Source organism: Channa argus, chromosome 21, assembly GCF_033026475.1.
Source record: "Channa argus isolate prfri chromosome 21, Channa argus male v1.0, whole genome shotgun sequence".
Taxonomy (NCBI): Eukaryota; Metazoa; Chordata; class Actinopteri; order Anabantiformes; family Channidae; genus Channa; species Channa argus.
Genome location: NC_090217.1, coordinates 3,863,761 through 3,888,495, shown reverse-complemented (window position 1 = coordinate 3,888,495; position 24,735 = coordinate 3,863,761). Strand labels below are relative to the sequence as shown.

The 24,735-nt window shown below is 38.5% G+C and overlaps 1 protein-coding gene across 4 annotated transcripts in view; it reads left to right on the top strand.

Moving 5' to 3' along the window:
• Positions 1–24,735, top strand: part of syt1a (synaptotagmin Ia) — a 153,712-nt gene that overhangs the window by 30,367 nt on the left and 98,610 nt on the right. For 2 of the 4 annotated variants that reach the window (XM_067490428.1, XM_067490427.1), the window contains exon 2: positions 9,011–9,061. The exons of the other annotated variants lie outside the window; for them this stretch is intronic. The gene's annotated coding sequence lies outside the window, so the exon portion shown is untranslated. The remainder of the gene's footprint in view (positions 1–9,010; positions 9,062–24,735) is intronic. 4 annotated transcript variants of the gene reach the window in all.

Below are 24,735 nucleotides of genomic sequence, written 5' to 3'. Positions count from 1 at the left end.
GTCCAGGGGATGTGACACTCGGCCTAGAAGCACACCACACATGGTCATGGTTGTCTCCTCCAATAAACCATGTGAGGCTTCAAGTTGTGCAGCGTCTGCTTACCTTTCAACTCCTGCATTAGGGGGGAGTTGAGTGTCTCAGGTGCTCAGAGTTGAAATAATAAATGCAAGAGTAATGCTTCTGATGTTATTTTACTTTTCCACAGATGCAGAACAAAAAAGCCTGTGATTGAAATGGAGGTAACCGTATAAATGTAAAAGGTGAAGGCTTTATCATTCAAGGGCACCACACAGGAGAGGCAGGACTTGCCAGTGCTGTGTCATCATCATGCAGGGAGACCATCTGAATGTTATTATGCTGTCCGATTCGAGTGCCAGCTTCAAGGGCATTCTCCTCTACAGAGACTGCTGTTTAAGATCTTTGTAGCACTCACCCAGACCCAAACCACATTTCATTTATATAAGAAAAACATTTCGCTTTATTTACTCAGTCTCTAATAGCCTTACTTCATTTTGTTAATGCTGAGTGCTTATACTTGCTTCCATTCAGAAGAGTAGTAGTAATGCTCCTGATGAGACTGTATGTGGCTCCAAGGTATTTTCTGGCTCCATCTCAGAGAAACGTCTGTAAAATGGATACCTTTAGTGCTTCTAAGTACATCTGGCCTCCTGTGACCAATCAAAGAGCTTCTACAAGAAAACACAAATTAAATGTTAGAATGGGAATGTTTTTTACAAGGTCGGATTCGATTTGATTTCGCCTACTTGCAGCTTAAGTTTTGTTTGTCCAATGTGTTTACCACAGTACAGGCAGAGAAAAGTGCTGGCTAAGGAGGGAAAAAAATACAATACATAATCACAGTGACAAGTCTATTTCATCCGCGTATGGTTTCGTTTTTAACAATCAAACCCAAGCCATGGATGCTTTACACTGGATACGCCTGTTTCGTATATTCCTGTCACATATTCATTTTTCATCTGCATGCATTCAATTTGGATTGTTAGTCTTGCACATTCAGCTAAGTAAATGGGCAAAATGCAATTTATTGTTAAGTGCCATGCAATTTAGTCTGATGACAAAGAGACATAACAGTCAGCATAATTAGTAGGAACAGCATACCGGCCTGTTTGCCTTTTTCCCCCTCTTCAGCAACTGTAGCTTTGTGATTATCAAATGTTTTGATGTCGAGAGAGAAATGTTGACTGACAGGCTTGGCCTGACTGGAGCAGTAGATCATACAGTAACTGACAGCAGAGACCCATCCTTTTCGCCTCTGCACAAAAAACACAAAGCAAACAAAACATTTAATTATTCCAACGGTCTCAACAGACAGAGGCAGAAATGAGTTTGGCTCGGCCATTCTTATGGTTTCATTGTTGATGCTCCAAAGAGATGCAGCTGAATACAAGTACCCCACTGTGGGGAAAAATGGATCACAAAAGTTCCCACATTCGCTAGAAACATAATTTAATGATTAGATTCTGTGGAAGACAGTTAATCATTACAACCCATAAAGACGACACATTCATGTATTCGTCATTGCAGTACCCAACCGCAGTGACCCTCTCTGCCAGCCATAATCTTGATGTAGTAGGACACATTCTTCAAGTTCTTCAAAGATGCTCAAGGTTGTTTTTGTGCTTGTTAAAGAGAACATGATCACTTTCCAGCTTAAATCTATAAATGCTTCATCAGGAGCTTGTCTCATTAATTATGATCCTTGTGATTCTGTTTATAGGCACCAGCAGACTTTCTGGGCATGCTGGTATTCCAGTAAATGTTATGATGTTTGTAAGGGACTGAAATGTGTTGTCCTTGATGCTAGTTCTCCAGCTAGCATTGATGCGTGTTGACTGACCTTGTCACCTTGATTGCGGTCTTACTTTGTCATTTTAGAAATGGTTTGCTTAAATTTGGTATTTGATGTTCACCTCACAAGGTAGAATCTTACATGAAATATGAAACGCTGACTCAGTGCATCTCCCCAAAAATAAACGTCTTGGCCTTGATTTGCTGTATTTAAAAGAAAAAGGAAAAGAAAACCTACTACTTTTTCTTGTCATATTGTACAAAACTGACATTATTGAAGGGTGTAACTCAATCTTTGTCAGCTGATAACCTCTATTGTACTTTGTTGTAAAGTGATTGTTATTTAAATTCTATGCCACTTGTTGGAGAGTCAACCCAAGGAATGTTTTCTGTATTTGTCTGCCATTTGCAGTTATTTATCAATCAGGCAAGTACTGGTCATCACTCAATGCTCAAGTGTGTAGGAAGACCAGACATATCTGCAGTTATGACTACTTGATGTCACCATTTGTTTTTACCTCTCTTTCCACTACAACATCTCCAGAAACAAAGCATCATGTCCTACTCTGCTTAATTACATTTCCCGGAGAAGAGGTTCAAACTCCAGATGTCACTCGAAATACAAATCCATCCATCAGTATACTGTGTAAACAGCTCGAAAATAAGGGGGGGGGATACCAGACAGTGTCACATGATAGCTTCATTACATCCCACAAAAATACAAATGTCCCAGTGCAAAAGTTTGGCAGAATAGACATGTATTCATCTTTTGGCTGCTTGCAAGTCACCTGCTTGGTAGACTTTTGCCAAATTCTAAGAGCCAAATTCAAGTGGATTGTGGATAAGACTGTTGTCAAGGCTGCGTGTCTGGTGGGAAAGATGCATCCAACTTCAAATACGATGGAGACAGCTCCATCTAGCCTTCAAACAGTAAGTAGAGGATGACATGAGATTTGTAGAATGATGAGGCCTTGCTTCTCGGGGGTAATATCTCCATACCGGATATTGGCTTTGTGTCCCTGCCGCTAAACAAACGGGGCACCATTGTCCCCTTAAACATTATTCCCCTTAGCTTCCTATTAAATAGATGTTGAGATCTAAACGTCAATATGAGCCTAAGCTTAATATTGTTTTTCATGAGACGACTCTTGCAAAAAACTATTGCAATATTGTGTACACAGAAAAAATCAGCCCTTTTTATATTGGTCTGTTCATCCACCCGCCAGATGACCTCAGTTATTACAAAACCTATTTCCTTACTTTCACCTGCTTTGCCATAATCCCTGATTTTCCAGTGTTGCTCACATACTTGTTCTTAGGTTTCACATTAGCCAGCCAATTCTTAGCAGTGGTTGCCTCTACGTGAAGTAGGACTGCATCAAATAGATGTGGGTGTCACAGTTGGAGCTGCAATTTCCATGGCAGTTTTCTTTCCTGGTAGAATATCTGGAATTGGGGTCCTTCTTCTTCTTCTTGCCCTGATACTCCACTTGTGACGCAAAACAGCTGTCTAGAGGAGCGAAAGAAATAAACAGTGAGATTGTAAGTTGTTTATTTTAATTGCAGGTTGTCTTTGGAGGTATAAGCCCATGTAGGCTTGGTAACTTGTGCAGTTGTAGCCATTGAAAGTGTTGGTCTCTGCTGTGTGAGTCCGTCCCTCTCACGGCGATTGCTTGTCTCTTGTCCTGCGGGATGGCATGTGATTACAGTATATGGTCTGTTGGTTATGCTCAGCTTACACTCACAGCAGGCTTCTTGAATCTTCATCAGGCGAGCGATATTTTGATAATGCACAAAGTATTCAGCTGGATGAGACTGGGTGAAGTCAGGAAGCAATTTTCAACCCAGGGGAAAAAAAATGAGGGACAAAGGTGAAATTAATTTGATAAAGCAAATTGATTTAGTGCTTTTTACTGTCATATTCATCCTAAACAAGAAGAATGTGATGAGAAAACAGATGGTAAACCACACCTTCAATAGTTTACTGGCACAACAGATGAATACTATAACTGTATGGTTACAGAAATAGAAAATGTATTTTGTCATAAAAACTGATTTTAGGAGACTGAGTGGAATCAGAGTTACAGTAGTTTCTGGATTTGTGTTCTCCACTCAGAGGAGGCTTAACAGCTGTGTGCCCTTGTCCCTGTTATCAGAGAAACACTTTGACCATTGGGAACTGTATCTTTTCAGATGCTTATGAAAGCCCACATTCAGCCTCATGATGTGGATTTGTTTCCCTGAAAAACAGCCAAACCCAGTTTACAGGTACACAGCAAAATCTCCACTTGTAAATTAACTGTTGAGTGTTAGATTTATGTTTTGGATCACAGCTGATGTTGCTGTGTACATACAAGAGAACAGACTAAGCGTCTCCTTAGCCGCGAACCAGCTGCTGGACGTGAGGTGGAGGGGGGTTTCTGCTCTCTGATTCAAGTTAACTCTATGCTTATTGTCTCTTGCAAATTCAGTAAATTTGCTGCTTGTCCAAGTTTTAAATGGATTTTCACTTTTAGTAAGTCTCTGTATACTCCCGAGTTTGCGACACAACAACGGAGCAGCGCTGAGAGTTTGATCGCTCTGAAAAAGTAGAACCAGCCCAGCTACCTTTTGAGGGTTTTCATTCATATTTAAATGAAGTCATCATTCACACCTCTCAGGTGTGACACCATCTCCATGGTTACCCAACCTCCCCCTGCCCAGCACCTTTGTAGAGAGGTTTGCTTTCGGGATTTCGCCACGACAGTAGCACTTCGCCAGTTGCGAATTTATACAGCTTCTTCTTTCTGTTAGTTTCAGACATGGTTGGACTTTTATTTAAAAACAAAGACACATCTCCGTGGTTATTAGGTCTCTTTCATCCTGCCTCTCTCTCAGAAAGCCCATTGGCTTTCAGCTGATATAACAATCTACAAATAGTGATAAAATCATTCAACACATTCACAGGTGGATCGTTCAATAAACGTAAAATCGAAATAGTCTGTTAATGATGAGCTCGTTAACATCTGTGGGAGGTGGTTGTTTTAGTGTAGCCAACAGCTGGCACGAGCTTTTATCTTTCCAAATTAATTACAACATTTTAAAATGCTATGAAGAGAGAAAAGAATCTACATCAAAAAGTTAACTGCTAGGACTGCTGCTTTAATCCCAGGATGATCCAGCATGGACCTCACTGGGCTGAAAGTGGAGGGTCAAATTTATCGAATAAACTGGTACTTTTAAAGTAGTGCACTTTCACATCAGACCTGGAGTTTTACAGGTGACATCAGAAGAGAAGAGAGAAACACTTTAAGTGCATTCTAATATTAGGCTATAAGGAAATTAACTGTGTATTTTAAATAAATTACTTTCATTGCTGAAAAAGTCACTACAATCAGTGTTGACGTCAGAGAGGCTGCGTAGGAGCTGCTCCACCCGATCTGACACCAACACCCCACACAGTATGACCCCAGCCCATGGTGACTAAAAATGAATTAATCAAAGTAATTTACATAACATTTAGTAATAATTACACAATGTGTTCCAGTGTGCAGTGTGTCCGCCTGCGATCGTGTGTAGTTTGTTCCAACACTGGTGAGCTATAGGCCTGTGGTTACAACTAGAGGAATAGAAGAGAACTGAAGTAATAATAAATGAAAAACTTTGAAACTGAATGATCGCTGTTTATGGCTACATCATGAAATAATGTTGGGGTCATACTCTGATGTTAAAGTGCCACACATTATCTGCTCAACACTCCAGTAGAGTAATGGACAGGTAGGTAAATGTATTGAGTGAATGTATCAATTCATTCGTTCAATTGATCAATTGATCCTTACAAAATTTAGGAGACAGGGGGACTGGACATGTCTGAAAAAGTAATATGATCTTATTACGATCCAAGGTAGAGAGACAGACACAATCTATAGGAAATCTAATGTCAATCACATCATCTGACAAAGTCCACATAAACAAAGGGTTATGACAGCAGCTGCGTGACAGATCAGATTTAGACTAGTTTTCACCACAGACAGCAGGATTCATTACTGTGCACTGGGGACAACACTTTGCAATGTTTGACCACCATATTGGATTAGATTAAAGATGTCACCATATTTTAGGACTGAAAAACATTTTCATTGAAAGTCTGCCAATAAATTTCTCATACACTTATTTAGCCTATTTGTTTAGTCTATAAAATATAGAGAGTGGAATAAATACGCCTTTAAATTTCCTGTCATTTATTACAAAAGCAACAAATCGTCATATCAGGTAAACAGAAATGAGAGAATACAGTTAATCAGTTCCTCCAGGATTATGTGGACCCTTTATTAATAAATCTAATAATAATAATAATATATATTCTCTCTTTTGTTTTTTTTTTAAGGTGGCCTAATTTCTCCATATTTTACCTCTGTGTGGCTTGGTGAGTCTGCTGATGGTGAGACTGATGGCTTTGGTCTACAGAAAAGCAGATAATAATGTCTGAGCTCAAGCAGGCTCCCAGGTTGAATGTTTGCTATGGATATTAGAATGAAGGCCGCACAGCATAAGGTGGCTTCTTTGAATATGAGAGCAGGGAATGAAAGACAGGCTACTGAAGATGTGATGGTGCAATAGTAATGAAAGCTACGAAACAAGCTATGAAAAAGAACGATAACAATCTTTCGGGACAGTTTCTCCTCTAGATTAGGATAATGAAAGACAACCCCTTTGTGCCAAATTTATTTCAGCTTTGGCTGTGAAGCAGAGGCAGACACTTACCTGACTGGCCTTTTAATAACTTGTCTTTTTCCACATTTACACAACTTATCAGAAAACAGTTCAGGTACACAAAGATTTGGTACCTGGGACAATAAAGAAATTACCTCACAGTCCGTGGATTTAGTTGTTAAAGGGTAAATAGGTCACCGGACAGGAATTAGCAAATAACAAAATAAACTGGCCCTGGCTGCAGCAGAGAAGGAGCAGGGAAAGTCAAACTGGAGATTTTGTTATGTAGCCAGTCCTCACTGATATACTGATAGACATAAAAAAGGTCTCCCAACATGCAATCGCCAACTAATTAATCAATCCTAATATCAGATTCAACTTTAGGTGGTAAAACCATTTGTTATGCTCTTGATTCCTCACCTTGCTGCTCTGCAGTCATGGGTACAGAAACAGGTTGACATTGGAAGTGGGTTATTTCTCCTGCATACAGACCCCCATGCAGTAAAGTTTAGCTTTAGGTCACTGTTCTCTGTCACTCGGGTTGAAAGTGTATTCTTGACCCCTCCATTCCACAAATAGCCTTATCTCTTCACTTATCTGACTTGGTATGAATTTCTGCCGATTTTAAGAAGTCTATTTTAGGAGCTTATATGCCAATGGGCAGACGGTGAGGTGTTTGTTTTTTGAACACACACGACTGTTACACATTCATGAAACACCTTTTCAGTAAAAGCACAGAGTTGGCTTTGAAAGCCCTCCTGCTGTCTTCTGGTAAATATCAGCCTCTAATTAACGCCTGTTTATATCTTTTTTGGAATCATCTTTTGGAAGACAGCCGGCAGGTCTGGTAGTGATTTTCTGCCTTTAGCGATCAATGGACGAAGCTTCCTCTTCTCTCTCTCTCTCTCTCTCTCTCTCTCTCTCTCTCTCTCGCTCTCTCGCTCTCTTGGTCTCTCCCTCTCCATCTGTATGTTTCTATCTAGAGAAGGGATACATTGGTAAATATTAGAAAATGTTGCTTTCATCCACATTTTGGCAGAAAAACAGTTTTATTTTGAAAAATAGATTCGATAATTTGATGAAAAGCAAAACTTTAGACTTGCATCTGAAGTTGGCTTTATTACATTGCACTTCTTGTGGTGGGTACAATTTGCATTGGAGTGATGTATCACTGGACTTGACCTCATTCCACACACACCTTACCATGAGGAACCCCATACTACACTCGATAATAAACAGTATTCCTGCAACGGCTAACTACAACCAATATGAGGCAAGTGAACAGTAGAGCTATTGCAATGTCTAAGTTACAGTTGTTAAGGTTTATGACCTTTTCTCCAATAAAAAAATTATTGAATTTGTCTAATTGTGTATGAAACAAGTTAAAGTATTTTCTACACACTCCTCAAAGTTTGATAAATTGCACTGCTGGTTTCCAGGAAATTACTTGGCTAAATACCCAGTGTAGTTAGTCTTAGTTAAGAGGGATAAATGGTTGTTTTTAGCTTGTTTGTGCTTGTGACCCTGAATGCTGCAGTGTTGTTCATGTATTACTGCTTAATGATGTCCTGTCTACTTTTTGCAAATAAGACCCTCGTTATTGTTAAAAGACGTAACATTTTAAAACTCTGGATTAATGTTGAAGCTGTCAGCCAAAACCACCAATACTTTATATGAATTTTTTTCTGCATATGTTCCACAATTGATAATGGACAGCAAAATACTGTCACATTTAAAATTTGTCCAATTAGTCTGAGATTAAACATATATTTCCTGATTTATGAGTTTACCTCTGCCTAGAACTAGACACACTTGCTAGAGGAAATCATGTAAATAATGTCGTTGACTTTATCATCACATTTTTTACACATAATATGCTTTATATTTTCAGTGTGTTATTTTCAAAGACATTTGCAATAAGACCAATATGATGTAAAACAAAGATCTGCTTGACTATATTAGTCAATCCTAAGGATTTGACAGACAGAAAAGGTTAAAAATGTTTTCTCTATCGAGCAGAAATGATTACATATACTTCATCAATATAGCAAATGCTCCTATTTACATGACATATTCTGGTTCCTCTTAGCAGTGTCAACCTACTTCATAGAATATTGCTGGACACTGGGAAACACTGCTGAGCTGTGTTAATTGACTTCTCTTTTGCTTAACTACTCTGAAACCCCTGCCTTTAGGCACAAGTAGATTTTATTTAAAACTTCAGCTTATAATACAAAGTTAATGCTGGGCTCATTTAAAAAAAAATTAAATAAAAAGAATCCACACTGACCAACTAAGTGAATTTTCACAGAAGCCTGTATCTTTATAAAGTCTTTTAACACAATTCATTTCTTTAAGTTCATCAACTATGTTACGTTGAACCAGTTATGTGTTAATCAAACAGCGTCTTTATTAACTACCTTAGATTTTTCTGTGCAGTATATGTGTTGTAGACAATGATTTTATGTTTACGGTGAGGACAATGACATCATCATTTTTCTTTTTCAGTAAATTCATTTGGAAAGGAACACTGGAAGAATCCCCCCAGCTGAAGAAATTGTAAGTCTCTGGCTACTGGCCTCCTCATTGAATCCATCATGTGACTTTTGTATGTAATGGACAATATATAAAATAACATGCTATAGAATCCAAAATTGCAATTTCCTCCAGTTTTGTAATCTGTAAAGATTAATAATGTTTACTGAAAAGGGCCTCTCCCACTCCCGTTATTCTCTGATCCATAGACACAATATCAATCAGATCGCTAAATCCAACAGGGAGTCAGGATGCTTGATGGCCTCTGGTCTCATTTGAGATGCAGACATTGTCCTGTTGCTTCCTTTAATAAGATCTGGAGGCGTGCAATCTAATATTCACCACTGAGGCTCCAACATGGCCCCTAAGCCTGTAGCCCAGAAGGCTGTGTGCTAATTCAATGGAGTGAGTTCAGCTGGGATTAGAAGGACTGGAGTGACCATTCAGAGAATGAGAGGCATTAGCCTTTTTATACACAATACACTAATAATCTTAGTTTTGGCTTATTCTTTGTTTAGACTTTCAGAGAAAGACAGTGAAACTCTGCACGTCGTATGGTTCACATAACAGAAATAACATGCGCCGTGACCTCACACTGTGTTCCTGCAGTGGCTTGCAAATCGTTTGTCAAACAAATCTCAGTAAGATTTATTACAGAGATGCAATAGAACATTTTGTTTCTGTTGTCACAAGTCAGAAATGGTTTAGCATTTTTGCATTGGTCCTTGTTTACAGCAGTGGATATTTGTGATTATAGAGAAAAGGCACAAAAATACATGCAGTGCTGTAGGTTTGTGATCTGTATGCTGTCAGTTGACATTTATACTTCAGAGTAAGGCTCACTCGTTAAATTACATAGCTCCATATGAAGGATGTATTTTTAGCATCTGTGACACATACAGTTTTGTATAATTTCACTTTGGTTCTATGTGCTCAAATGTTTGCAGCCCAAGTTGCTTTACATGTGCTCAATCGGACATTATGTAGGCTTTATACTATGGATCCCATTGGTAACCTCTTCATATGCAGGTGTGCTTTCAGGTAAGGTGTCTGATTAAGAAGAGCCAGCTGGAGGAAAGGCCCTGTCTGACCAGAGTGAATTGGTGTGTTTTTAGTCACACTTTATGATGTATCATATCATAGAGCAGCATAACTGGTGGAAAATGTGTGAATATGTATGGGCAGATGGATACGCATTTCTACTGTATATTTCTTCTAGTCCCCGCTTAGATGAGGATTTGGTTTTGCACACTGTATAAAGAGCAATGCACCATAACACAGGTAAACACTTACAAAGGCACTAGATATTTCAGTACTTGCTTCTCAGAATCCTCTCTGGTGTGGTTTAAAGTCAGTGGTCACTTTGGCTCCTCTGAGTTACTGTGCTAAATTGGTTGCACCTGCACCTCTCAACCAATAAGATGAATTCTGCAGTCAGAATCAGCACTGCCTCTCAATTCCCAGCTAGACTCGTTTTGCTCCGTCAACCTTTCAATTGTAATCTTGTTACTTCAACTTATCCCAAAGAGCTATAACTTAACATGTGGCAAATGAGCACGTTCAGTATGAATACATATTTCTCCTGTATCTTTTATGCATGTGGGCAGTTGGAGACCTTCTACATGGTTTCTGGTTAGAGACACAAATTAGTAAGTAGCAGTCCTGTCAGATGTGAAATAATGGAGCCCCCACACACTCTTGCATCTTTCACCTAGCTGTCACCAGTGATTGATGCGCTGTGCACTTCCCACCTTCACTTTCCAGTTGTTGCTGCTGTTTACACTCCATACCTGATCTTCCATCCAGATGAGTCTCAGGCTGTTCTCATTAACAGCCTTATTAATCATCATTCATGGCATGTTTTTGGGTTAAAATCCTGTGTACCATGGATCCACATTTTGGCACAAGAAAATTTTGAGATTTGTTTTCCTCCTTTAAATTAGCTACATGTTCAGCCACCAGTGATAATTCCCAGAAAGAATAGTTTTCCACTGTGCCACTAATCCCATAGGTTCCCTGTGGTCCATAATAAAAATGCAAAGACCACAAATCTTTTAAGTGCTTCCAGCATGAGTTGTTTTGCAGAGTGCAGTCGTGGTTCTATCACATACAGTACACAGAATTTAGGACAATTTTAAAACCTTATGTTCTGATGTGTACTTTGTGTTCTTGGCAACACTTCTTAGCAGTGCCTACTAATATGCGATTGTGTTACTGGCTTTGGCTATTACAGCTCTATAACCTTCCTGTATTTTCACTTTGGAGACTGCAGAAAAGCGGTTTTAGGTTGATTCATTATGAAACTAACTTTACTTAAAAACACTTGGTGGCTGCAAAGTGCACCACAGTTATTTAACTTGTAAAGCTTTGCCATGTTTCAAATATCAGAAACACCTGACTACTTGCTAGTGTTGGTCTTGCTCTGGATAGCTTTCTTTTTCACTGTTGTGAAAATATGTGATAATTTGACAGTTTTTCTTTTCTTTTATTATATACTCACTGCTTATGTTTACAATGAAGTGATTAGTCTGCTTGTGGATGTTTTGTTGCTCTCGGCTTATGGCGACTGACAACAGCCTCAGTCACCTTTTAAGTTCTGAAAGAGTGTGAGTAGTCTAAACATAAGTTAAACTAATATATGCATAGCATTTAACAAATCACCGACTGTACACACTTTGATGTTATGAGGGCAGAATTAATAAAGGCCCCTCAGGACAAATTACAGTAGTTTGTTTGATCCTCTGGCTTGTAATGTAACAGCTATCAGGCCAGTGCTCTATTAGTTCCAGTGTTTTGGTAAATGACCAAATATTCAGAAAGCTAATTAATTTACCAACAGTTGCCTCACTTTGTGTTTTGTGCTGGTAAGTGGAAGTCAGCATATTGACACACTGGCATGTCATTAGTGAGCCTTGTTTAAATACCTTGAAAGGGAATAAAAAAAGTGGGAAATTTCTTACCTGAGTACATGATAAACCAGCATAATTTGGTGTAAGTTTAGTTTTAAAGATAATAATCACCGCAGAGAACTCAGTTCGGATTAACCTTATTTGTAGGGAAAAGACGCATAGATCTAATCAGAGGTGACAGATACAGTAGAGTTGAGCCTCAGCCAGATCTATATCTGTTCTTCTTTGCCAGGACAGAATGTAATCTCAAATGTCAAAAACAGCCTAAACAATTTGCAGTATGTGTAAATATATTAAGGCGTTTGATGGATTCAAAGGCAAGTGAAGTAAACGTTTGTTTTAATGACAGCTTTGTATGATTATGTGAGTATTAGTATCCAGCCACGTTTCTTTTTCAGAGGGAGCAGGCAGCAGTCCTTGCCCCCACCCCCCTTTTAATCTTGCTGTGCTGCTATTTCATTTCCGGGCTTGTTCATTAAATCAAATCCACATTGTAAAAAGCTAGTTAAAGACCCTGTAAGACCCTGAGTATCCACGCTGGTGTGGTATATTATATGAGTGGAGTCACATGGCTGGTTGATAATAATTATTTTTTATGCTTCATGTGGGTGAAGTTTGGGCATTTTATGGCTTATTCTTGCTCACTAGGGCCAGCTTGTCATTCAGCCTAGTTTTCCACAAATTATTGCTGGAACAGACAATTCAGTCAAATTGAAAGTTGGTTAGAAGTTGAGTGAAGATTATTTTCATATCTACATATTAGAAAAGATATTTGTTAAATAAATTAATTAATGAAAGTTGAAACAGACACATTGACACATTTTTCTATAGATGCTATTAGGGTGGTTACATGTTTTTGTACCAAACTGGTTTTGCTAATGTACAGTTCAGATGTGTGCTAAATGCAGCATTCAACAGTTGTTAAGGGCAGGTGTATTTTGCATGCAGAGCAATTAAATCCCACACAAACATACTAGTGGACAAATTGGAGTGCAGTGAAATAAAAGAGACCCTCCCTTATCTTTATGGTCTCCAGTTTAGGAGCATTTTAGATTCAGAGCAAACTACACAAATCCAATTACTTCAAAACCAAGCTCTGGATATTATCACCCTGCAAATAAACTAGAATACTGCTGTGATCATGCGCTATCAAGGAGAACGGTTACTTAGAGGTTTAAAATACAGTTTTACAATTTTATTTACAGCAGTTTCTGATGATTACACACTGTACACAATAAGCCATAGCTAGTACATATATTGTAAGTTTTTCTTAATGTCCACCTCCCCAGTGGTGCAGGCGTGTGTGTGATGCCACACAGTGTTTAGTTGCCATCAGATAGCGTGGCCTGTCTCTGTCAGTGCAGCTGTATGATCCTTACATGGTTAGAGAGAAAAGAGTACCCTCTGGATAAGCTCAACAGAAAAACAAGACATGGAGGGAGATGACCTGGCGTGTTCAAAATGGCCACAGGGAAGCCATTTCCCACAGTGCTCGAATTCCCCTGGCTCCTTGGTGTTGATCTGTCTTTTGTGAGCCAAAGTGTCTCAGACACATTGCGGTCACCATGGGCTGGAGGAGATATGACAAATACAAAAGACTGACCCTGTTTGCATCTCTCCCATGAGAGGACAATGTGTGGTTCATTGATATTGTACGAGTTTAGCTATTGAAAACACTTCTGGTTTCTTTGGAAAGCTGTCAAAGGCATTAGTGAAGTTTTACATTTTTTTCTTTTCATTTAATTTTTATTCAAAAACATTTACATATATGTAGATTACATTTCTATTTTACATAGTTCTTCATGTGTCTTTTCACATTTTATTTATACGAGAGTGTGGCAGCCATTTATCTTCTGAACCTTGATCTCTGATGCCTCCTTCACACGCCATTGTATAACAGAACACACACAGCCTTTTACAGCCTTATTCAACGGAAATCAAAACTAATCTTGTAGGAGTCTTATGAAGTCTAGTTATATTGGGTTAAACCCAAAGCCAGTGTGTATTGTTTAAGGCTGAAAAAGAGGACATCAGGTTTACTGTATTGTCAAAAGTTTCAGCCTGTCAGATACAGCTGTGGTCCACCAAGGCTCCGACCTCTCTGCTCAAATCAAATTTTCGTCTGTTGCTACGGTAGCAACTCATCATGAAGCACCACTGTGCCCAAGGAGTCACAGAGCCTTCTTTCTCTTTCACATCATCTTCTGCGATAGCATCAACTCTCAAGGCTTAAATTTCACTAACACACATTTTGCTTTCAACTGGAAAGAGTGTGTTTCTGTGTGTTTCTGGAAATGTAAAGTCCTAAAACAGATAGCCAGAGAACAGATTGAGCCTGGCTCTCCCAACTTGTACCTTTACTTCTGGAGAAAAACTTTTAACTTTTGTATTAATGTATTTTGTGTTCATGCCCTGACATGAATAAAAAGGTAAAAATGTGGGAGAGCATCGCCAACTCTGTCTGCTCAATAAATGCGTCTTGTGTCTCCTAACATATTGCTAACTAGAAACAAGTTCTTCTCACTAATATGCACAAACTCAATTTAAGAGATGTAAGTCTGTGTTCTTTGAGACAATAATTACACTAAAGACACATACAGCTATGAATATTTTGGGCCCATTTATTTATTATCATATTTCTAAATCTGCATACTATTTTTTCAATTATGTTAGCGGGACATGGCATTCATGCAAATGATGCAAAAAAGAAATTAATTTTTGGTGTCCTGGGATAATTTTAATATGAAAGTAATTTTAATGCTTTTCGTGATAAACTTTTGCACGTAATTAATAATAAACTCAAATAAAAACTGCTGAAAACAGGACTCTTACACAGCTTCCTATGCATTTAAATCTCAGGAAATGTAAACACTTTTCTGATAGGACGTCGCTTTGATGTTTTCTCCTTGACTTAGAGTTCTGTTGCCTTGTTACCTCACTTTTAAGTCCCTTTGGATAAAAGCGTCTGCTAAATGACCAAATGTAAATGTAATAAAACACACCAGGTGCATGCACCCATATCATCATGGTCTGTAGTTTTTCAAAAATATCTAAGTATTTATCTGATTTGCTCTAGTGTTTGTCCAAAGCTTGCTTAAAACATCAGTGTAGTTTGGCTTCTATTGATAAAATCTGCCAACAGTGTTTTATATATTGAAATCAAATCAGAAAGAGTCTTAGGCTCAGTAGCAACAGTAGAATCTGAAGCAACTACAGAAAACGGCCCCAAAATGCAAAGAATATTTGTGTGTAAAGCCAATTAAATTCAAGTCTTTTTTTAAAAGTGTGAATTCACAAGTCTGGGAATGACAAGTAGACCTGCACTCAGAGACCAACGTGTTCCATCGGGCTAATCTGGTACTTTGTGTTCTGTCTATTGTCATTACCCAGTCCACAGCTGGGTGTAAGGATCAAAAATGGAACAACACAATAATTAACTTAAAGGTGAGTGTTCAGTCCAAATAGGCAACCGTATAAATCCCTGTGGCTCAGGGTAAAGAAAACAAGCGTTTGATGTGGCTCCAATGTGTCCTACACAACAAAAATGCTGAACGTGACTCTCAGTCTACCATTATTACTTGATGATTAAGAGCCAAAGAACTGGTGAGGGAAAAAAAGTATGAAAGAGACTCACAGTCTCAACCCACTCCACTGATTGCTGGCAGGAAGAGGCAAATAGTCTCATCTCATGTACCAAAGGTGGCAGAGAGGATTGTAGGCATCATATTAACAGGATCAAAGTTTCTGCAATCTAATCTGTTCCTCGACTATGTGAAATATCTGGAGCAGGGAAGCTTTTTAAACTGCTCTTACACTTTTTTCTGGTGACTCATCCTGATGCCTGAGCCGAAGGCTCTTCCAAATGGAGCCAGTATCAATACTGAGCAGCATTTGTTTAGAGTAACACCACAGAGAGGCAAAACCATCATTATGGGAAAAATGAATACTTTATGAGTGGGCGTGTGTAAGTTTAAGGTAAAGTCTGTTTGTTTAATACCTCTTTCCACTCATTAGGAAGCGTGGGCAATGCTGCTTTTTCTCCTTTTGGGGATTAAGCTACTGCAACAAGGCTAGTTTTACTGGCCAGAGAAGAAACGGACTCTGCACATTGAAAACAGATATGCTACAATCCTGGACTCTGTGCAACTGGACTCTTCATTAATTCAGACAATTTTCTATGAAATCAAGACAGACTACAGAGTGGAAGAAATGCAAGAGACTATCAAGCTGAAATGTCATTATTAGTGTAGCTGAAGATCCTTTTAATCTCTCTACATTCTCATATCTTTAAAATGAAACACCTCTGAGTTATGAGCTTTCAGATGTTAGTCCTTTCTTCAGTGGGATGTAGCAGAGAATGAGCTGGAAACAGTGACAGAACCTAGAATCATCTTTTGGTGATTTGGACACTTTTTGTTTAAATATCATAGTTTCCTATTTTTTTAATTTAATTCAATGAAAACCTTATGTTTTTGCCATTATACAGGTTAGACAGTACAAAGACAAATAGAACATTTTTACTAAGTATCGCTTAGTTTTTTTCCTGCATCACTTTGAAATGAAAGCTTCTCTACTTTTTCTTTTAGTTTCTCATTGCCACTGAAATGCATCAACAGTTTAAGCTAAGCAGATATTTGGCCTTCTTGCTTCCCTTTCCCGCGGGTTGCTTTGAATTAGATGTCCATAGGCCTGATAGGCTGACTGAGGAGCAATTTAGTCTCCTCTCATCGTCAGTGTGGCCCATGTCCTCGGTGCCATAATGACACACACTGAGGCTAACTTATTTGCGCTGAATTGTGTGTTTAGCAAACTTAATCTGGCAGGGAAATATTTGAACAGACCACTGGGGCGAGCTCAGTCACACTGATGATGTCTGTTCAGTTTGTGACTTTGCATATAAGGACTGTCATAGATTAGTAAGACTAGTGAAAATCATTGCTCAGACATAAAATGGCTTTTTTTTTTTTTTTTGGCTGTAGCTTTTGATTTTCATTGCCTGCATTACTTGACATTGTACTCCTCATATGCAGTACAACCCATAAAACATCTTTCATGTTCATGAGGGTTTACATCTCTTTTTTCTTCATGTATTTGTTTGCTTTGATGATTTAATACTTCCAGCCATTTTGGCTTTTGACTTCTTAAAACAGAGGTAATTGTAACACCTTGTTTTATGTGGTATTATGGTTTTATATGCTGATTTATTCCTTAAAATGCAAAATTATTGGCAGCACTTCACTTTTAAGGGTTTGTCAAATACTAATAATTTGATGGGACGTTTCCTCGGAAGAACCAAGCAATGTGACACTAATGGGGACAGAAAAAACAGCATGCAATTGTTCCACTTCCTATAATTTTGTTATAAGTAACTCCTAAGCTAGCAAAACCCTGAGTCTTTCAGTCAAAGCTCAGCAGCTGAACATCACTTGTCTCTATCGTTATGTTCAGATTATATGCTGATGTGGCCCGTATCTAATCTTTTTTCTCTCGAAAGTGAGTCAGACTTTCATTCCTTCCTCAAACCAAATGAAAAAACATATTTTTGCCCACTTTTTTGTATATTAGATGTATAGCCGATCTCTGATGATACAAGAACGGTCTGATTGAGTTTTGTTTTATTTTTATTTAAACCTCTGACTTCTGTACGTATGTGTCAGTTGCCTGCTGTCATCAGCTTCGATCTTTTAAAAATAAATATAAGACAGCAGCAACAGAGGTGGAAGTTAGTCGAGAGATGAACATGTCTCAACTGCTTATGAATTTACCACTTTGTCTCTATCTTCCTATAGTTAATATCAACTTGCATATTTAATTTTAGTAAAATATTAGGACATAATTGTACAATAAAGCATGCATAATAATAACCAGTAATTTGAAAGCGAAAAGATCAGCACAAAAAGGGGCACAAGGATTATTAATTTCTTATTTTGTGACCACTACTACTAGTGTAGTCAGAATCACTCCTCTAACTCAGGCCAAATATTTTGCTGCCTTGGAGCTGAGTTTCATTTTCCCAAGTTTAGACCATTACACCATTTGTAATTTTACAACAAACTTTTTAAGAATGAACTATTACAATGCCATTATACAAAATTAATCCAACTAATGAACAAAAAACAAACAAAAACATTGAGATATATATATATATATATATATATATATATATATATATATATATATATATATATATATATATATATATATATTTTTTTTTTTTTCCCCTTCACATGAAATGACATGGCCTTAAATGTAGCTGCGTCCGTGAGCTCTGCCAGCGATTTTCTCTGCCTAGCAGACGGCAGCCTGAGCCAAAACACCCAGATGCTTGTTTAATGCTGTACTGGCTCACAGTCGGCTGTAAATTGAACATGGGACTATAATTCTGGGTGTCTGTTTGTTGTGTTCAAACACTGGTGAACCTTCTGCTTGTGTGGCTTCATCAGCGTTCCCCCACTTCACAGAGGAATCTTAAATTCTCTCTCCCGTGTTTGAAAGATGCAAACAGGCTAAACCTGACATCGTTGTTCCCACTGAAGATGAAGCAGCTTGTCTTGCTCCACCCTCTGTAGAAAGTCTGGACTACATTACAAATTCTGTTTGATTAATGTCTAACTTTACCATTGTGCACTGTGTCAAAGTAGGTTTGTAGTTGAGTTGCTAGGTGACAAAACGCCTCCTAAGACTGGGGTGTTATTTCTGAAAACTACGTCAGGTTTTTCACACCTCCAAGAATAAATGCTGTGCTCACAAGCTGCTTTGTTACACAGACAAGCTGAAGAATCTTGCCAAAGTAAAGCTACATTATCATCATATCGAATTTCTTAAGACTTTAGGAAGAGCTGAATTTTTATTAATCTCCAAACATGTCTGTTGACGACACTGTACATGAAATTTACAAACAGAAAATTGAATCTCTACAGCAAGACAAGAATAAATGTTCAGCCAGGAAAACAGTAGAAAATTGGAGAGATGCCAATTCTTGGTAGAAATGTGTTAATGCAAGACTAAAATGCCACGTGCAACGTAGTTGATGAACAGATGGAGTAAAAAGTTGTAAGTGTGATTTGAACATCTTAGTCAAAATAAATTCCAGCTTGCTTTTACTTCTAGAGCATAAAAGCACCACAGCCTCTGTCTGTCCCAGTGAAGAAATTTGTAACGGCGAAGGTCAACTTGACACTGCAGTCGTCTTCTTTTAGGCTATTTTGATCTTTGTAGATTCACAAACTTCAAGAAAAAAGTTTGCCTTGATGTCTTTTTAAAATTATCTGTAAAAGTGACGAAAATGACAGCATTTACAGGTTTTTTCTTGAATACCTTGTCCGCTAGCACTCAGAAATAAAAAAAAAAAATAAAAAAAAAGGGAAAGTCTTTCAAGGCATCTACTCCTGGTAATAGCAGTGTGGCAGTAGAAGAAAATGAAAGCCCAGTTGGGCCCTCAAAGGCAAGGGAGAGGAGCTGGAGTCAACAAACCCCTTTACCCCCAGAGTCAAGCTTTTTACAGGCCGAAACCAGCTTTGATCATCTACTGGAAAGCATGAGCATGAGAGGTGCATTAAAGGAACGGGGGTCGCAATCTTTTTATGATGCTAATGCATTGGGCTTCATTTTGCAGCCTTTGTGCTTTGCCTGTATTGAAAAAGATGCCAGGGTGAATATACGAATGGAGCCCAAAGGCAACAGAAAGTTCTCCCATTGACTTTTGGTCAATATACTTTTCAATTTAGTGCATTCAATGAAATTTAACCTCTTTTATATTTAAAAGACCTTTAGTTCCTCACTGAAATTAATCTGATAATTAAAAAAGAAGGCATTATGTAACAGAGTAGGACGGACATACAGCATGAGGAGACGGTGACACTCCAATGGCGTCTTTTTTCTTTTAGCGGAAGAATGTTGTACCAAATATGGCAAAGATTCCTTTGCTTCATGTCTGTTCTAAAATGTCCAAAAGGGAGAATAAACTGCGATCTTGTAGACGACGTTAATCCTTTACGTTCTTATATTACCCCCTTACCCAAAATACACTCCAAGTACTTGGTGAACACAGCTGCATCTGGTTCTTTTGCTGCAATCACCATAGAGACGACTCCCCTCTGGCCTAATTTAGTTTGCTTTCCAAGCACATAAATATAAATGCAGTTCCTATGATATAGAGGTCCACAGAGAGCTGACACCTGTCCACACATTACGATTTACATTGTCCAGTGACTGAATGTGAAGAAGGTAGATTCATTATCTGTCAGACATCCCTTAGTCATGTTGATATACTGTAACCTTGTGGGGGAAGGGACTCTCACTGCAAGGTTACCGAGATGTTGTGTACAATGTATGTGAAGGTCAGTAAAGCTTTTTAATATTTAATGCATTTGAAATGTTAATGAGTTTTACACGAAACTGGATTTGATTGATGCTCATCATGAGCCTTCAAAATGTCAGAACATGTGTTAGTTTTTACAAACACCAATTCATCTAAAACAGATGTATAGAAATAAATGCATACATCATTGCTATTTCACTTGACTATTACATTATACTATCTAATCTATATTATAATGAACCGCAAATGAACTGTATGAAAAGCACAAAATGACATTTTTAAATTATATGGGAAAACCTTTAGACATGTATATTGCAATCTAAGGTAGCTTCCAAGTTGTAAAGCTCCTTTATAGAAACTTGGCCTCAGTTTAGTTTGTATACAGTGCCTATCAAAACTATTCAAATCCCTTGAAATTTGTAAAAGGAACATGGTAAATGGTTTTCAAAATTTATTACAAATGAATAAAATGAAATAAATAAATTAATATATGAAATGAATATCTGAAAAGTGTAGCACACATTTGTATTCAGCCCTCTTTACTCTGATGCCACTAAGTAAAATCCAGTGGAACCAGTTGCCTTCAGAAGTCACCTAATTAGTAAATAGAGTCCACCTGTGTGTAATTTAATCTCAGTGTAAATACACCTGTTCTGTGAAGCCCTCAGAGGTTTGTTAGAGAAAAGGAAAGTGAACAAACAGCATCATGAAGTCCGAGGATTAAAACAGGATTAGGTTAAAGAAAATATCCTTAGCTTTGAAAGTCTCTGGGAGCACTGTACAACCTATTGTTCGAAAATGGACAGAGTGTCACAACTGCAAACCTACCAAGACATGTCCATCCACCCAAACTGACAGGCCGGACACGGAGAGTATTAATCAGAGAAGCAGCCAAGAGGCCCATGGTATCTCTGGAGGAGCTGCAGAGATCCACAGCTCAGGAGGGAGACGCTGTCCACAGGGCAACTATTACTCCTGCACTCCTCAAATCTGTCATTTATGGAAGAGTGGCAAGAACAAAGCCATTGTTGAAAGAAAGACATAAGAAGTCCCCACAAGCCATGTGGAGGACACAGCAAACATGCCGAAGAAGGTGCTGCGGTCAGATGAGGCCAAAATTGAACTTTTTGGCATAAATTCAAAACGCTGTGTGGCTGAAACCTCACACTGCACATCACCATCCCCACCATGAAATGTGGTGGTGGCAGCATCATATTCTGAGGGTGCTTTTTTGCAAAATGGACAGGGAAGCTGGTCAGGGTTGATGGGAAGGTGGATGATGATAGATTAACTTTCCCTTCTCTAGTATTCTGGCTGTCTCAAAGCATATGAATAACAGTAATCGCAACCCAGCTAGTTGAAACAACATCGCCTGCAGTAGATGGATGAAACATTGTAGGTAATGACACAGAATTAGATGGGAATCAGTAAAAATGAAACCCATTTTCAAATGGTGGCCTGCCAGCTAAGTGCAGAGCCAACTCTTCTCTGGCAAATGCACAGTAGACCAAACAGCCATCACCATCTATCATTAGCATGACCTGATAATGATGGATGACAGATGTGACCCTAACTCATAGCTCATGTACAATGTTTACAGTATATAGAGGGAGTAGTACACGTGTAGTTACATAAAAACCTTGCTTGTCTGAACACTGGCCTGTTCAGCAATATACAACATTGGAATATTCACTTTTTCATCATAAACTGTGGGACTACCAGACTTTTCTGTTTGAGAAATTAGAAGTGTTACTAAAGTGTCACTTATTTCTCACATCTGGAAGAGCCATGTCATATTATGTAAAGTGAACGTGATATACTGCAAATTATAACAATATACATTACAACTAACTGCAACTATCTAATAAACATTACAGCTAATTTGCATTCAGCTAACACAGGTGTGTATCATTGACACCATCTTTCATTGTGATGGTGTGTATAGTATGTTTGAGGCAGGCGCTAATGCTGCGATGTTTCCAGCAGGATAGACACAGATTTTTAGGTCATGACATTCGAGTTTTTGTCAGAAACACACTGGCAGGGATAATAAAAAAAACAAAAAACAAAAACTTAAGAACCGATTACCTTGGATGATGCAAATGGATCTGACCATTTAAAACTGTTATTCCGTGGATTTATGCTACCGAGCTTTTCATTAACCAGTTATGGAAGAATTGCATCAGTTAGGACTGAGGAACTTGTTGCAGACTGAGACACATTAATCACTGCATCACCAATCCAGTGGAAATCTCTTTCCTATTTACTTGGTTAACTCCAGCTGTTGACTCTTTTTGGGCAGGCAGTGTAACGCCCATGCCCGCCTATGCCCATTCTGGAACTGGAACCACTTTTTAATATCCATGTGCCAAAGGCCGACTAGGGAAAGTATTCAGTGGATATTGAAGGAAATCTATTTTTCTTTTTGGCATTTACATAGAATTTGCCAAAAATATAAATGTATTGTAATGCCTAAAATCTTTTAAAGTGCGACGATGACAGATGGAAATGACTGAAATGCACCAAAACCTATTATCATCAGAAAGTGTTAAACTTTATCGTAGAACCAGTTACCTTCAAAAGTCACAGTTGGAAAGAATTTAAATAGATGAGCTGAAAAACAAGACCCAACAAGAACAGAACTTATTAATTACAACATGTAATTGGCCATTACTTTTGAGCAACCTGAGAAGCAGTCGCTATTTGAGAGCTGGGTTTACAGACACTCTGAATCTTTTGATTGCAGAAGATATCTGTGAGCTGCCTCTTGTAGCCAAAGTTTCTTCTCTTCCCTGACAGTGAGTCACCCCTAAAGTAACTTGACACAGGGAGTAAACAAGCTTGCTTCTGTTCATCAGGGTAATCTTGTTTGCTCAGAGGGCAGAGTCTGTGCAAGAGGGCATGCTGCCACAGGGATAAAGCCCATGCTGGAGATATTGTGACTCCTGTTTTCACGTCTTTAAACAAGACGGGCCGGCATGCAGCTGGGCATGTGTGTGCACAGATCAGTGTGACATCACTGGGGATGGGTGGCCTCAGAAAAATTGTGCGCGGCACTAGTGGAACCGCACAGATTGAGACAACAAAACGAAGAAATTCTCTTACAGCTCCACAAACCTTTGAAAAACCATGAGCATACAGTACATAAACCAACAACTTCTTAGCAGTTACCTCTTTGTAAAAACTAACCTGTGACTTATAATTTGAAATATCTGCCTCCACCTGAGGGGGATTTACTATTCAGAGGAATCTCTGGGGTTCATAATTGCTCTCCCACTGAGCAGCCATCAAAGGAAGGAGGAGGATAGCAGTTGTGCACAACACAATAAGTCTTCTACCAACACTACAGCTGCTACAGAGACACCCTTTTACCCAGATGTAGCATCTCTTCACCCAAGACTTGATTCTGTGGTGTGAAGAATAACAGACATGGTGTTCTGAGGGTAGATAGGACATCACATGGAAAATTTTATTCATTTTTCTTGCAAAAATAGTCTCATCTCAGAGTCAAGTTACAGCTTCACTGGATGCCATGTTTTTTTCTGTTTCCTATTCGTTCCGCTATCGGATGTCAATCTCTGCACCTTGTAAAATGCTTAGTTCACTCTCACTTCAACAAACCGAGTGCAGCACAGAATCAAAATATTATGGGTAACTGGGCCACATTTCTGGGTGGAAACAAAGAGACACACAGAGAGAAAAATCTTTAAAAATGTGTAGTAAGGGAGCAGAAGCATGCTTTGAAATGTGGCTATGTATGTAGCAAAATAGCAATAACATCAAGCATTGAGGATATTTAGAGACTGTATACTGTAGAGAGTTCAACCAGTGGAAGCAGCTATTAGCCTAGTGGGAACCTGTGTGTCTCATGTAGATGCACTGCACTGTGGAGGACAGTTATTGTGAGGCAGGCTGGGGAACTGTTGCTAAGCATTTTAGTGGCCTGCATTTTGTAGGAGAAAGAGGAATGGTATTCCCAAGCATAAGGGACCCAGCACTACCTTTCGTGTTTACTCACAAATATTAAAATGCTTTTAAATACTTGGGTTTAATGCTCAGATTGTTTTATGAAGATACATTACAAGTTACTTATGTTTTTTCATCGATATTGTATGAGAAGATAGAAAATTAAAATGTAGGCTTATAGGTTGCAATAGGGTGAAGTATAGGCTAACAATGCTGTGGGTTTTGTTATTTTTTACAATTAGCCTGTATTATAAAATACATCTCTTGCTGTCCCAATAGAAGTGTAATGATTATTAAATATTCATTATATACTTTTTGGAATATAATGTTAAAAGAAATTTACCTCAAACCTTAATGTTGAAAATGTGCTGCATAGGGCTTTTTGTGGTGCAGACTCGCAGAAGATTTTCTTTAAACATCCCCATCTTTTTAAGTTGGATTATAGCCACACTAGCTTCATAGTTGATGATGTGAAAGATGCCAGGTTCCACACATTCAATACA